At 31.2% G+C, this 17,304-nt stretch overlaps 1 long non-coding RNA gene across 1 annotated transcript in view; it reads right to left on the reverse strand.

Moving 5' to 3' along the window:
- The window catches only part of LOC119838638, a 33,252-nt gene that overhangs the window by 3,082 nt on the left and 12,866 nt on the right, over positions 1 to 17,304 (reverse strand). Inside the window, exons 2-3 of the long non-coding RNA XR_005288205.1 lie at positions 3,434 to 3,463; positions 2,892 to 2,984 (exon numbers count right to left, since the gene is read on the reverse strand). This is a non-coding gene — a long non-coding RNA (uncharacterized LOC119838638). The remainder of the gene's footprint in view (positions 1 to 2,891; positions 2,985 to 3,433; positions 3,464 to 17,304) is intronic.

Below are 17,304 nucleotides of genomic sequence, written 5' to 3' on the forward strand. Positions count from 1 at the left end.
TGCTCGCCTAAAATTGAGCCCACAAGAAAAGCTAGCAAAAGCATTCAGAAAAGTAATATTTAATATAAATAAAGAGCATAATTCTAGACTGGCAAGTAAGTACATTAAATAAATGATCTACCCCCATGAGACAACATAATTTTTTAATGATTCTCTAAATGTAATTTAATAAGTAAATATTAAAGTTTAAAATTTCCACCGAACTTTTGAAAAGGGAACCAATTTGAATACGATTCTGGTATTTTATACGTTAAAAAGATCTTCGTTTTGGAGTTCATTTACTTGATGTACTCAAGTGTTTAACGTTGCAATAACGGGTACTTTTTAAATAAGAGTTTTACTTCACTGTTCATAGCAATGAACTAAATTGGAACTTTACATTACATGTTTTATATTATTTAGTTTCAAAGACTGGATAAATATATTGCAATTCAAATTTAGAACTTTGTTTTTCTTTTTGAAATGAATGTGAGGACAACTTAGTATTGTCAGCGAAACTTTTCTATACAGGATTACTGTGCACAATGCGTGAATAAACAGCGTTTGAATTATTTAACATATGTACTATACCTACAATTCATAAATTGTTGTTGTTGTATTTACCGAGTATAATAAATACGCGAATCGGACTCGCAACACTAATCGTTCCATACAAATATGCTAAAGAGTAACTGTAACAAAAAATCGTCAATTCATTCATTGCTTAGCCTCGATTTGATTTGTTATATTGGCAGCACAAACACCATCTCTTAAATTTTAAGTCGACAGGCAACAAGCCCCTAGTATTTAAAAATTATAATAAAATTAATATTAGTTGAAAATTATTTCACTGTTACTTCTCAATATAATACGCAATGAAAAGGTGGTTTAATATTTTAGCTCAATGGGTACAAAATTGCAAATATGAGACATATATGGCTAATTGCAAATCGGTATATTCGTCGGTATAGTTTTAAGACTTGGGTTAAAAACAATACTGATCATTCTTAAAATTTACTGTCTACTGTCAAATCCTCCATTTGATATGCCTTCCGACGGGTTTATAAATAAGATTTTGATATATTATCTTAGGTCACTTTCACAATTAAGACTCATTATATATCGATTCAACGTAAAAATGTGTCAAATTATACAGACACGTCATACGTGTACCAATAAAAATAGATTTACTCTTACGAATGTAAGTGAAATGTGAAATATTCACGAATAAAATGCTTTCAGATTATCCTCAATCGTTGCATATTAAACATGAATTCAATTGGATATTGCTGGCAATGCCGTTTCGGATTGTAAGTTTTACTTTCAAATATCATTAAAAATAAAACTAAACTCGAAAAGATTTACTAAATTTAAATATTATTTACACCTTGAACGTAATATTAAATCATTGGCTTATTAGCCAACAAGAAAGACACAAAAAAGCAATTTCGCTCTGTAAGTCTCAAAGCGCTACAAATAAAAAAAGAATTGCTGTACCTACGAGTTGCTGCATTCATTTCAAATAATTATTTGTCTTTGAGTTGTATAGAGTAATTTTGTGATCAAGTATCTATAAATATGTAGAACTGTAATTAGTCTAAATTGTATTACCTTAGTCTAAACTGTACGATAAACGTTTGTTTTCCATTAAACATAAATAAATACATGAATTTAGTAATTAAAAAAGTAGGTTAAATTCATTACTTTTTTAATTCAAGCTAACTCAACAATTTGTTTTATTAGTAATGTTAATATGTTTTCTATTTATATTTTCTTCTATCAGTAAAGATTGCCGTAAGCTTTATTATACTGATTATCCCATTATGAGGATCTCATCGTTGTAACAATGATATAAGCCTGCGTAATCCGTTGGTTATAGTAGCGAGAAGTGCGTTCATTCGTCGCAAACCTTGTAAAGCACAGTCGAGTTACCAAGCGAGTAAAATACCTCTATAAATCTAGTTTGATATATAATATTCATGATTATAATAAAGCTGCGATTTGAATTATTTTTACACACATGTTGTCGATCCAATGTTGTATATATAGGCATAATATTCTGTATGTCGATTTATTCCGTAATTCATGATGTAAATATATTACACTAGTATTCAAAAACTTATTTAAGCATCGAAAGCTATTTAGCGCATACAGGTGACGACTTTTATGTTTCTAATTTACCCGTTCTATTTTCTCATTGCGTGAATGCTAAGAGATTAAACAACATTAATAAAAGAGTGTTTATTATCCTACATATTGTTAACAAAAGACACACAATCTCTTACTTCTAATGATAGTTAAGCCCGCGTAGACTAAGGATTTTAATTTTACGAGGCGGTAAATGTAAACAATGAACTTCATACTTCTTGCAATACTGCAAAACATTTAACTCTGGTATGAAGTGATTCTCTTTGTTTTATTCTTATTACTCTATGTCTTCCTTGCGACGTTACAGTTATGATTCTTGCAATTTGCTTATGAGTTTTTGATTGTGTGTCACACGATATCTAAGTTTACATTACTAAAGTTAGTTTATACCTATTATTATGTATATTTGAAACTGTAGTGTTAAATTAAATTCATTTACGTGAATAATTGTCAAATATTGTTTATATGGAAAAAAATTACTATTATTTGTATATTTAATAACATATTTTATATTAAGAAGTTGGCTTGGTGTGTCAAGCCAGACTAGCTTTTTGACTTTTTTCAAGTTTTTTTCATAAAATTATCTGTTAATTATTCATGAGTTTTTGTCCAATTATTTTTGTCTACTAAGAGATTTTAGTTATCAAATAACATTTATTATAGTTTAATTTTTTTTTGTTTGATTATACCATATTAAATTGAATGTCGTTTCATCTATACTAGAAATATATTCGCTTGAGTATAAAGAAATAACATTACTTTACCTTTAGTAGTTAAATTCATCCGCTCCTCTTACAAGATTGCAGCCAATCGAGGCCGATTTGAGCTTATTAATTTTGGTATGCCGGTTAATTAACCTGCGAATATGTGAAGGACTTGGTCAAGTATCTTGAATAACGTAATAATTACTACAATGATATATATGTACGTGTATGTGTTTGTGATAAACGTAACAAGCGACAAGAGCCACTCGATTCATGAACGACTCTTCGTTACATCGAATACCAGGCGAGCAGAACTAAGTTGGATGTACAGTAAGCACGTGAATTTGTGCTTGAAAATTGTATGAAAAGAGCTCTTGTGTCCTTTGTTTCTAGGTTGTATAGACTAATATTGTGCGAATGTGACAAGCTCTAGCCCTTCAGTGACGTTACGTCCACGATTAGAGTTGATGTTGGAGTTTACTTGTTTCCGCACAGTTTGTATGAAAAGTAGTTAGGTGAGCTGTAGGTTTTTGTGAAGCTAACCAAATATACTTGATAATGTTTCACGTGTTTTGTTAGTTGTAAGTGTTATTAATTCATACGTTTGCTTTGATGTCGTTGCCCGGAAATATCTGAAACAAGAAATCTAATTTTAGTATATGACTATGAAAATATAAATATAAATTTGAGGCTATGAGAATAATAAACACGTGTACATATTAATGAAGCAGATAGATCAGTAACAAAGATTACAAACATTTAAGATGATACATAGTCCCATGTCTTGTCTTATCAAGTAGAGAATGTACGTAGTTTTGTTTTGGCTTGAAAATGAGAAATATTCTCGCAGTCAACATTTAAACGGAACGGATTTTGTATTTAACTCTTATGTCGTATATGTGGAAGCAAAAAATACATACATATTTTGCTTTGATGTTTGACGTACGTACTATATATTTCATGTTACGTTTTCTAGCCAAAAAGGGAACTCGGATTACTGTATTGGTAAAATCTTTAGAATGTATTCAGAATATCGATGCAAAATCGCAACTTTCATTGGAGATATGAAGGAATAAAAATTTTAATCTCTTTTGTAAAAGCGTCATTTCTTAAGACGCATTTGTAAAGACGGGCCAGGTTTATTATTTTCCCCTGTTTTAATAAACCCCTATTTTATATTTCTGCTTTTTTTTAAACATATCGTTCTGTATTAATTAAAGGATCAATCACAACACGTGTGCGATATACCTATCTTTAATAGATCAATTTTACATCAATTTTGTCCCTTGTACTCGGACCGATTAAATAGTATCATTTAAATTTGCATGACACAGGGTCAGTGCGGAGGGTGTATTGATGCAGATTAAAATTTTTGTGATGTGTTTTAGACGACGAGTTCATAAAAGGCTCAATCCGTTAGGTACTTCTAACTACAGCTACTAAATATGTCTAACCGAACACGAATAGTCTTTATTTACTTTTAATTAATTAACAAAAATACCCGCAGTTTTTAAAATAATCAAATTTATGTGACGATCCTTCAAATACAAAACTAAATTTATTTCTTTAAAACGTAGACTGGCAAGTCTTTACGTTTTACGATACAATTTTCACCCCAATTCACAATTTACTGTTATTCGCTGATGATGTATTTAAAAATTGATGTAATTATGCCGTAAATAGGCAAATTGTAACTCAACATATAGGTTATCAATTTAGTTGAACTTATTTACGCAGCAAAAGCTGTCGTGTCGATAACAAAATATTTACCTACCAACACTTTGGTTTCAATTTAACGATGAAATGTAAATATGTCAACATTAAAATTGCTCATAATTTTTATAGCATATAGATCATACAACTGATTAACATGATGGCTAATTACATATAAACCTTTTATGAAGTTTTCATAAAACTAAGTATGTAGCTAGTGTGTAAAGACTATTCAACGACCTACGGATTACGACAATAGTGTTCCGGATAAAAGCAAGAACAATAAAAGAATAGAAGCTTTCATTTTAATCTTACATCGAGAAAACCACATAAACTGAACCTGGCATCCGTTGTTATTTGTATGAAGATGCAGGTCATAAAGGTTTTAAATGATAAAGTTTTAGAAATTTTTTGCTTTGTAACATTTTGCAGTTGAATTTTTTTCTATTATTTCGATTCCGAACAATGATTAGAGCAAGCAAAACTGCAAATGAAACTGTGAAATTATCAGTTTAATGTTAGGTTTCAAAAATTACTTTTTGCCATGGCAATCCCTAGACAACGTAATCAGAGAAACTTAATTTGAGAGCAAATACCTAATAATACCTAATTAAAACATGTTTTATTGCTGTGGAAATTGCTTGTCATTCGATATCTAGATTCGAGTATTCATGTATGTATTTCAATCAATTCCATGATGTTTACGGTCTTTAGCCAGGAGCAAGTTACAGGCACCAGGAATTGCCCTCGGCAATGCGAGAGGTTGTCTCTATCCGGATACTCTATCCATTTGCATGACAAAGAACCACCTGTGATATCGCACATCCATATTCTCGTATATTATCAGATTTGTCATAAAATCCTTCCTGCAAGTGGCTATTTTTTACATATTTCATTGCCAATTTGTTTTCAACTAACAATATACGCTTGGAACTAGCGATTTTAGTTTTATTGGTTTAGCTAAAAAGAATTAGCGGAACGTTTGTGGTATAGTGCCAACCTACATGTCAGCAGAATCCATTGTAACGTAGCTGTGTCAGGCAAAAGTAATACTAAAAGACAAACTTTGTTTTATTCATATTTTAAATCCCTTTATTCCTGAAATTAATCGCTCGAACAAGCAACATTTACTCGCTCAATATTACTTTAATAAACATTTTTGCGGTCTGTGTTTATTTATTAAAACGATATATGCAAGCGTAATAAAGTCGTCACTTGAAAAATGTCGTTGAAAAGTAATGAATAAAATAGTTTTATTTGCATCCGCAGTGATTAACGGCAGATATGTAGTTATATGTTAATTAAAAACCACGAAACAACTCTATAATGTAAAATTGTTATTTCTGTCACGTGCGCCTCTGGCGGAATGAGTATCCGCATATTATATCGAATATCTATAGTTTTATGCTATACATAGCATTCTCTTATTACGTGCAATTCTGTTATTTTAGCAAATGCCATATAATGTTTAAAATATCTCATGTCTGGAAAGTGGAGTATTCGAATTATTATTGAACCAATATTTAAAGCAATATAACAATAATGATTGCTGTAAGTCCGATAGTAGACATCTTCTTTACAGGCTAACACTTTACAGAATACTTTTCTTACGCACTAATAATTTTACTCGATGAGCTTTGGCTGATTAGCTGAAGCAAAAGTTAACGGATGGAATTTGTATAGTACATTCTTGGATATAGTTTGTATGCCAAATGCTTATGCGTTAATGATGTGCCTACGCGATAAAAAAATAGATTTATTTTAATATTTCTGTCCATATTTATTTATTTATTTGTTTACTCATCACTGTATACATAAAGAATAAAAAATGATGATGACATATTTTTTAATATTTCAAGCTTACTATTCTTGCTTTTTTCTTTCATCACTAAACGGGCCACCTCGGCTACGCAAGGGTCTTTACACTTTTTTTTGCATATAGCCTATTGCCTAGCTAGCCGAGCTTCAATCACGCGCCTTTTTCAAATATAAGATCACATTTTCAAATCCGTGATCTTTTAAATGGAATATCCAAACTAAATGATGAAAATATACATAATAAGGTGTTGAAGTAGCCTTGAATAGAATTAATAAAGATTAATAAATACCAAGACGCAAATACAGGGCTTCGCCTAGCGTCATTACAAAAAAAATTTTGAAATTAAAAAAAAATGGTGCCATAACTATAATAGTTAAGTAATAATATGTTATCTGTGGTTAAACATAGTCATTAGACTACTAGCCCGTTTTGAAAAAGAGAATTGATGAGCGGATATCTGTTTAGCTCTATTTTGCTCACAATAGTGTGTTTTATAACCGAATCTTTCAATTAAATCCGTATAATATCAGTATAGCAAACATAACTAGGTATTTTCCATTTTAATTCATAAAATAAAACACTATATTTTTTGGCTTGATGAATAAAAAAATGTGTTATGTAAAGTCATTAGATATATTTTTCTTAATTTTTTTATTGATTGTTCTCATTACTTTCGCACCATGGAATCTTAATTATATTCATACCGAAAGCATAAACTTTATATCCCTTTAACCAAAATTTTGCGTACAAAGAAGGATTAAATTTGGCACAGAAAAGTAATAGGTATTAGTAAACGTATGGATATATGTCATAAAAACTAAAATAATAGGCTTTAATTTTATCAGGTTTTTATAAAAAAAAAAACTATAACAATTATCCGGTACGGATTAATTCCAAGGTATTGTATTCTAGTTTGAATACAATGATTTGTATAGACCAATAGCTGCTGATTACTAAATCACTCTGGATATTCTTATTATAAAAAAGCAACTAATTAATCATCACGGATACAAGGCGCGGTCGTTTTCAATTTACAATAACAGAACGTATATTGATGTTACAATAGAACAAATTGACCGCGTGCCCGAAGCGGTGAAACAATGGGCACAATCATGAATACAGTTTGTCACTCTACAAAGACACAAAACAATTATTATCCCCAATTAAAGGAGACTATTTTTATATTTTGGAACTACTGTTTAATTATTTTTGTTTGAATTAAACATTTTATGAGTATATAGATACAGCTTTGCTAGGTATGAGATTTTTATATATTTTTATAAGTAGGTAGGACTTAACCTTTTAAATTTTTTTGTGGGCTATTGTATGACATCTTTAATAGACGTAGCGACGAAACATATCCGTTTATATATATGTATTCAAATATTCTTTTAGTCATTTATATAGTGGTGAAGTCGCCAATATTTTATTTATCACCTTTTTCACTTTAATACATTTTCTTATGGTTATTTAGCAATTTTGTACCGGCTTAAAAAATTACCTTATTACATATTTCTGTAATTGTCCTTACGCCTCTCAAAATAACAACGATTTTTGTATGGCCTTCAAGACATGTAACATTTCAGTCTCCCCGTGACCAGGCTCGCTGTAAAGTGTTCGAAACCTCGGGTTAATAATATAATAAATAAATCGCTTTTGAAATCCGTTAAAAAGTCTTTAATTTTTAAATACCTGTATCTATTTCCAGAGAAGGGCATATTATGCATTTTCGATAACAATCAAATACGTTTTAAGTTTTCTAAATTCAAATTCAAAACAACATTATGTAATTCGTCATACGTTATAGTATATCGTCAATAAGTCTAGTAAATCGGCCCCTCAATTTAAAAGATTCGAATTGCTTGAATTACACAATCTGATTAAATAATCATGAAAAATAAAAAACGGTGTCTACAAATACAAAAAGGATTTAATGGTGTCATTCAATTTGCATTCGTTCTGTAATCAAAAGCGTAATTAATCTATATTATTGGAATTTACTGATTGGTTATCTAGGTTGTAATCACAAACTTGTTCAGTCAATACAGTCAGTGTTAATTTGGACATTAAATATACGCTTATTTGTCTATAACCAGGGGCGATTATTTAGAAACATAATTTTGTATACCTATCAGTGTACTTGTACATACGTGCCTAATACTCTCTCTTTAAAGGTAGCATATTATTATATAATACGTAATATATTAGTATTGTTATTGAAACTAAAAATAATTAATGATTACATAAAAATATTTAGTGTGTATGTCAAAAAAAGGATAATACAGATTTTCTTGAGCTTATTGTTCGTTTTAAAAAAATCTGTTCTACCTGTGTATAAATCTTCTCGTCGATAATGATTAATTTTTTTTAGACTTCTCTCACTTGAAGTAATTTTATAATCTTCTTTGATTTTACTCGAATATTTCTTGTATCATATAAATATATACAAATATATTTGAATGCTCTCTTTAAATAATCATTACGTCCAATGAAACTTAAAGTTTCTATAATAGAGGCTTTTATAATCAGTGTCAAATCGATCAGTTTAAAATTGACTTAGGTGAAACCCTATCAAAATTGCTTTGTAGATTTTCCACGAAAGCTACGCCACACGTGTAAGCGTGGAAGCCCTTATCCTTGCAACGGCAAACTATTAAATCTATATTGTAAACGTTTGCGCTGTAAATTATTTTGATACAGATGACAGAATATACACACAATAGCCTCTCTTTCTGACTATTTTATGTTGGCAATGCTCCATTACAACCAAAACTATTGAACTGAAGTTACAGTATATGTATTGTGGATGTTTTAACAATAATGATTGTATATTTTCTTCCACATGTCTTTTATTGTATTGACTTATTATTAAATTATTTATATTATTATTAAGAGGTATTTAAATGTTTATCTGTTTACTCGAATGGTAGATATAGAGCAGTACGATTACTTACCTGAAAGCATAAATTAATTAATACTTTACAAAAACTTCCTATAACGGACATAAATTAAACCCTTACGATTCACCGACCACACTTTTATGAATTAATATCAGTACTCATTATCTATTAAATCCAAATTAAAACCGACTCGATAAATATTAAAAACAACCATATAGGCTTTGCAGCGTTAACTTGTAACTTGAGAGTCTATAAGTGTCTCATTGAATTGCAAAAGCACGATGTAATGAGACGCTTCGGGTTATAATCAGGTTAAACCTCCGTAACGAGCTTACAGTGGCGATTTTATATAGCATATGATTAACAAGTGAAAGAAGTACCTAATATTTATAGGATAAGTCTCGATTTTAATAAAGCTTTTCTGATAATCAAGTCAGCTGAAATGTTGCCTAAATTCTCAAGCAGCGTGCTTCGTTTAACAAATTAGATTGATATGAATTGTTAATGCATGTAAGCATAAAGGTACATGCTGCTTTATTTCATAATATCTAATCAATTTTAAAAGAAGAATACCTAGGCGTTTGCATACCAACCTGCGCATAGTAACCGATTCATTTCAATCTTGTGAGGTATAATGAAATGCTATAATCATATGCAGTATGTTTTTTTCTTCTTCTATGATATTCATAGCATAAAAATAAAGCACATCACATTGTAAGCGCTAAAAGCCGTGTTATAATTTCGACATATGACTTTGGTTGGAATAAAAAATATATATATATATAATTATTATTGGAAGTAAAAAAATGAGAACGTACTAATTTATGTTTTGTAAAACTTTCATTACTTATGGGAAAAGAAAATGTAAAATAACATGAAAGACCTGTAATGTATTATTCAATGTATGCGTTGTAGGACGTGAAAACTTTGGCGTCGATTCAAGCAATCAACGGGAGGGTTCACACGTGTGTTTGTCTTTAATAAAAATTCAAGAATCTATACTCCCCCATAATATTGAAAGAAAAAATAATAATCAATTTTACTTTTTTTGTTCATGTAGGTAAATGATTATTTCATGTTTTATATTAATAACAATCAATTATTATATTAAATTTAACATTCAAATATCGATTCTTACTATAATTTTAATAATGCGAAAGTGTGTCTGATTAGTTTAGTCGCGTCGCAACGGAGCGATTATATTATATGATTTTTATCTTTGTATGTATACTTGCTTTGTAAGTGACATAGGCTATTTTTCATCGCGGGGAAACATCATTTCTCTATAAAATACACTAAGACGCACATTTGAAATTTATAAATTTCGATACATTTGTTAATAATATTATTTGACCATGCCAGCGGAACAGGAACAGCTAGTTGTAATAATAAAATAGATTTTTTTTATGTCACCGTCGGCAATGGAGCTGGTGGGTCGCCTGATGTTAAGCGCAACCACCGCCCATGAACATTTGGAGAGGCGTAAGATCGTTTGCAGACCATACTCCTCTACAAATGGATTGCCGACTTCGAATTGGAAAGGGATTGAGAAAGGATTGATGAGAGGAATAAAGGAATGGAACGGGAAGGTTAAGGAAAAGGATATGGGCCTCCGGCTCCCCCACTCACCAAATGAAACACAGAAGAATGCTATTTCACGCCGGTCTTCTGTGGGGGTGTGGTACTTCCCCGGTGCGAGCTGGCCCAATTCGTGCCGAAGCATGCTCGACTACCACAATATATTTCCACCGATTCTGATTGAAAAACATTTTATTACACTTAAATAAGTAACTTTCGTAGTATCATCGTATGACAGTTTTAACATAATCGTATAATTGTATCTTTTAATTTTAATATCAATAAAGCAATATGATTATTATGGTGTTTTATATATCGTATTGTCCAAAATAGCATACATATTTAAGATACATATTTACTTTTCACTAATGTTAAATTTTGCATACATTTTGGTAAAAAAACCCGTGAAATAAAGATTGGAGCGATCAGGGTATGTGAAATGTGTAATATTGGTGCAAAGATGAATAATAAAATTTATATAATTAAACCACCCATGCAGCAACCCTACATTTACAGTTAACTAGGCAGAGTGGTTTCTGTAATAATTGTTATGCAACGAACTATAAGATATACTCATGAATTTAACTCACTTTAGTTTTTATCTATTTTACATAATGAATATTCTGTGTTAAAAGTTTGCTAGAAGAAACAACGTATGTTTGTTGACTTTCCTTATCAAGTTAGTCTTCCGCATTTTAACCTTCCTGCTAACCCTTAGCGTTAATGACGTATGTAAATGCAGACATCGTTGGTAAAATAGATTTTTGTAATGCAGCTATCGTGTCGCAATATATGACAACAATCTCTGTCGTCTTCATTATTTATGTTATAAATCCATAAAGATTTTAAAAGGGGTTAAACTGTATATTTATTTTCTGTTTGTTTTTCCATTTGTCTTTTTTGTTGCGCGTACTGTAGATATTTTGATGATTAATACATTTATCTAATAAACTAAAGATAAAATATTTACATATAGATTGCAGAGTGTAGGACGATTACTTACTATTTCTATTTATTAAATCTTTATAAATACTCTGTAATTGATTTTGGAATAAAGTCGTTAAAGTAAGGGATAAATCGTAATACACAAATATTCACAAAAAATAATATGCGTACATAATACACATATAGATGTATATGGGCCAAAACTGTCGTAGCGCTTCGTAGTCTCTGGATAGAAGCGCGCATCGTAGCGGAATGTAGCGGTTCAAGAAATTTACCTTGTTAGATGTCCTTTTGTAACACTATTGTTGTTTAAGTAACCAACTATAAACTAGCAAGTTATGAGAGGAATAAACAACTTATAGACAACGTACAGACCGTGTTTAAATTGAAATTTTAACACAGACGATAATCTTCGAAACGTTATTCCATTTTGGAAATCAGCTTTTTTAATCCCTTGTGCATGTATCACTCGATTCTACACAATTCCACATTGTAAATTGGTCTTAGAATATTACAATTTTGATACAGTCTAATTGCATTGCTAAAGATGATTTGTTAGTTTCACATCATTTGTCACAAATGTATATTTTTTTACTTGAGAGGAGGAGTCGATTGCTTTAACTAATTTAAAGACAAATGTTTTAATTAAAATAATGATCGCTTGTACAATATAAAGCAACACATTTAGCGATATGAATACGTTTATTTTAAAACAAGTTCAGTGTTAAGCCATTTAGTAGCATATTAGTCGCTACAATAAATTTTAAATACATAACGTTTTAACGAATGTTATTTTATTTTTTTAAAGTGCTTGCATTAAATCAGCGGTTTGACCTCAATTGTAACCACTTGAGTACAAAATGCGTCACGTTACTAGCTGGAATTCATTCGACTAAAACTCTTTTGATGAAAATTGAAAAAAATCCAGATCATCATTAATACAGAATCATTTCAAATACGCGTCACTGGTGAGAATTGATCTCGGCTGATACTCTTTTAATGAATATTGAAAGTGATGCTAGATTAACAGATTCATAATTTGTAATTTTTATTTTAATGATAACGCTAGCCATAATGACTTCGAATAACTCATTTAGTAAAGAAGTTTTTTTTTCTAGCTACAGTCGATATGAATTATGAAATAGCTGTTGAATGCATTTTTACCTTCTGTAACTAATTCAGGTGGAGTAGTTTTGTGTGGTTAGTATTTAATTATATGAAAAGAAACTAGACTGGTCATCATTTGACCATGGCTGTCTATACCGTACTAGTTGCTCAACCCACATAAAAAATATGAACAAAATATGGCGAGGTTTTTTATTTGTAAAATAATTTTTAAAATTGGTTTAGTAAATGCGAAGATTACTTACGACACAAGCTCAAAGAATTCATAATCTTTTCTTCTTCATAATATAAATACAGATTATAAAATGTTCTCAATAAGTACACATATAAAAACTTTTTGTATTAAATTTGAATCGAAAACAAATGTAACTACAAGCTACAGAACATAATTGCGGATGATTAAAATATTGATAACAGCGTGATCTTGTGTATATATCATGAATGGAACAGTAACATATAAATAACTATTCTGGATAACATTGTGCAACTGAACAGAACCGAGAGCGGAGCGTGGTATTGGAATTCGCGTAAAAGTTCAGATTTATAACGTTACGTCACTGCGATTCTAGGCCGCTTACATACTTACAAACTACAATATAATGTTAACTGTCGTCATTACGTAACAGCAATATTATTTAACCTAAGAATTGTCGACTATTGACGAACTTATTAAATGAGTAACATATTAATTAAAAAAAAACTATTAAAGTTTATTATTATGTTAATCTGAATAATAATTCGCCAATTCGCAATTTACAAGCTAAAAAATACAAATTTCAATAAAAATTCATAACCAACGATCATAACTTATTTTATTTAACATGACGATTACACTAGTGCCGACGTAATAAGAGCCCATAATATGATGTGGAAGCAGTGACGCGCACTATGTACTTATTGAAGCACTCTAGACTGTTTTAAGTCTCGAAATATATTGCAAATACATATTATATGAACAGAAAAAATTATACCACAACAAAGTTTGTTTTTAATCGAAATACATTCATAATATTTAAACATTAAGAAGTTCTTTTGCAATCAAAACATGACCTAAAATGTAGAGTTCCATTAATGAGACGAACATAATCTGAAAGACGAGCCGCGATCAAGATAATCTATTTACACGTGTTGATCTGTCGCAAGCCGGTTAGTATGGAGACAAATTATCCGCTTCAAAGTTCTCGCAAACAAGATCGCTTACAGCGCCGAGAGCAAAGTACTAGGCGAGCAGTAGCCGGGAGGAGTTCGCAGTGGGCCAGCTTACACGTGGCGCACTCACACATACAGCGGACGTTTGTGTAGGAATAGCGTGCATATTGTGTACAATTACAAACGTGGTAGACTGGAAAACGCATTTAGCCGGAAAAGATGAACAGATCAATAACTTCGTAATAATTCCTATTACTTGTAACTGTAACTCGTTGTCTTAATTAATTAATTTAGATTATAAAAATAGCAAATTAGATCGCGTTTAACGTGGATATCTGAAAGTGTTTTTCAAGAAACCTCGCAACAGTAACCTTTACAACGCACAGTAAATTCGAATTTAGAAGCAATTTCTCGTCAGATTTCAAATAAACGAAAGCCTTTCGTTGAAGGTCTCTACTTTCTTTTCCAGAGCGCTATTAACGAATTTCTAGCTGCGTTTTATTAAGCAATGTAAGCTGACGGAACGAAACGGACAGCTTAATTAGTAATTTGATTTCAAAATTCCTGCCCTGGTTCCAATTTAAAAACATTTCCCGTTTATATAAAATCGATGACGTCACTGAAAATAGCGGATTTGTACGCGTTAAAGAAATGAGTTTAATAAATTTCTTATTATAAGCAATTTCCAATTTTCTAACTCAAAATTAAGTTTCTTTGAAATTTTTACCTAAAGCTTTAAGGAATTTATACTAAAGGGCTTAATAGGGGAAGCCGTAGAGTCAGGCTCGAGGCGATTTAATTTAGACTTGTCACTTTGAGAACCTTGAAAGTTTAGTTCAGTGTGAATCGCAGTCCGATTACGCGATGAATTGCAAGCAATATTGCAGCCTATTTTTTCACTAATTTGTATAGGAAAATTGCATTTGGTGAGTGAAACTTTAATAATTGCCTGACGTGATGCTTTCTCTACCGAAGACTATTGGATTATGTTTTGTACTTTTTACATAAAATCAATAGGCGCTACTATGCCGTCAACGATCATCGAGGTTTATATGCTAGGTGACACACTGACCTTGTTTAATGTGTGATATGATTATATTACGTTGTTATCTATTCACAAAGTTCATACCGTGATATTGGCACGTGCGGACGAAATAGGAATAGTTATGAATGTACGGCGTTGAATGAAACCCTTCGAAACACTTATCACGTCCGCCTCAACGTTGTTGATTCCGTACAATGCATCCAATTCTCTTACTAGTCCGTTCAAAATTGAAAATAAGCCCCCAAAATCTTACGTAAGATATTGCATTTTTGTAGAGTTCTTAAAATGCGTTTCGGAAGTTTCGCGTGTTTATGAATTAGTTTTAATTTTGAACAGACATGAAACATGTAAAGTTAATGTGGAAAATATTGTGTACGTAATTTTGAGAACATAATTGTTTTAGTGGCGTTGTTGCCTACTGCTGTGACACAACTGTCTGAATGCTGACACGGCGGCAGAGTCGCAGTTATAAAACAGGGGGAACGAAATTAACAAGTTACAGTTAACAAGCCGCCGTGTTTGTGTAAACTTCCACTAACTAGCTGCTTTTTAGTATTGTCTAGCTAGATGGACGCGCTTGGACTCCTACGTGTCTTGTATACGTGCACTTTTGCATTATTGAAATGAAACTGTTATGCTACGAATGATATTTGCTCGTACTTTTTATGTTTATTTTACTTTCAACATACACGTGGAGGTAAAACGCTGCTCATTACTTATGTCATAGGACACTCATGTTTAGCAAAATGGATTAATAGTAATTGTATGAAGTAGAGTATTTATTACAACATTGGATAACATATTCATTAAAAGTTAGTTAATGCTAATGTTTATTATAATTAATTTGTAATTTCATCAATTCTTTAATCATCTCATCAATTCATCAATCATTTAATCATTCACACTTATAGTTAACTATTGAAATGATTCAGTTTTTTTTTTATGTCGCTTTTAAGGGACAAGGGATAAGGAAAGGATTGATGACTGGAAAGAAGGAATGGACTGGGAAGGGCTAGGAGAAGGAAATAGGCCTCCGGCTCCCCCATTCACCGTACGAAACACAATAGCAAGCTATTATTTCACGCCGGTTTTCTGTGGGGGTGTAGTACTTCCCCGGTGCCGAAGCATGCTCGACTCCCACAATAAGTGTGGCCATTACTTAAGAAAACAATAAGTATAATCCAAAAATTTAAAATAAATTCGACGTAAGAAATTAAGAAATATGAGTAAATACTGCTACATGCTTTTGCAACAAAATTACTGATGGTTATTATGTAACCTTAACCATATACACGTGTACACGTGTCAGTTACTTTCTATCTAAATGAACAGCTTGCAAATACAAATACAGTGCGAAAATCCTGAATATTTATGGAACAGCGACTCTAAGCTAGTTCGATATCGGGTAACAAAATCGCTCAGATGCTTTTAATCCACGCTCACTAATCAGGTGTATTTGTTCAACTTATTGAACTCGTGTAATCAGAACGAATACAACAATTTAGCTTTCTGCTACTTTATTGTTGCACTAATAATGATCGTTCGTAGTAAACTCGAAAAATTCAACCTCAGCAAGAGTAGTGTTTATTACAATCATTATTTATTTCTAAAGTTTTAAACTATCAAGGACATTTGCTTTAATATCTCTATACGTAATCAAATTAATTACTCGCTGTACAACCCCTCGAAAATCAAAAGCCTGGATGATCCCTTCAATGCAGAATTCGCCCCCAAAATATCAATACTGGAGCAATAAATTATTGTCCTTTAAACCGTGTCGAAGAGATTTTTTAATTTTTTCATATTTATTTTGTCCGACAAAAACTGTGAAGCAATCAATCAAATTATTTTTTAATTTATCTCGTGTGGTGGTAAAATACAACGCAGCTTAATAAAATTTATGTGTAAAGTTAGCATCTTCGACTGAGTTCTAAAAGATTATCACTGCATTGGAAATAATCTCTTGTATTACCGTCTCAATATTAAGATCGTCGACTGGATCGAGGAAGATCTTCGTAAAGATAATAAAAAATTCCTACGTTGTTATCGGCATTAGAAGCTTGCTAGTTGTTTACACAGCCAAGCTATTTGTACGTGATAATGTTATCCGCGCGGGCGCCGACAATTATCTCCTAACGAACACGTAGTATTTCAATGCGAAAAATTGTTTTGCTCGTACATTTTTACTTGTTACTTTAA

Source organism: Zerene cesonia, chromosome 3 (genome assembly GCF_012273895.1).
Source record: "Zerene cesonia ecotype Mississippi chromosome 3, Zerene_cesonia_1.1, whole genome shotgun sequence".
NCBI classification, from domain to species: domain Eukaryota; kingdom Metazoa; phylum Arthropoda; class Insecta; order Lepidoptera; family Pieridae; genus Zerene; species Zerene cesonia.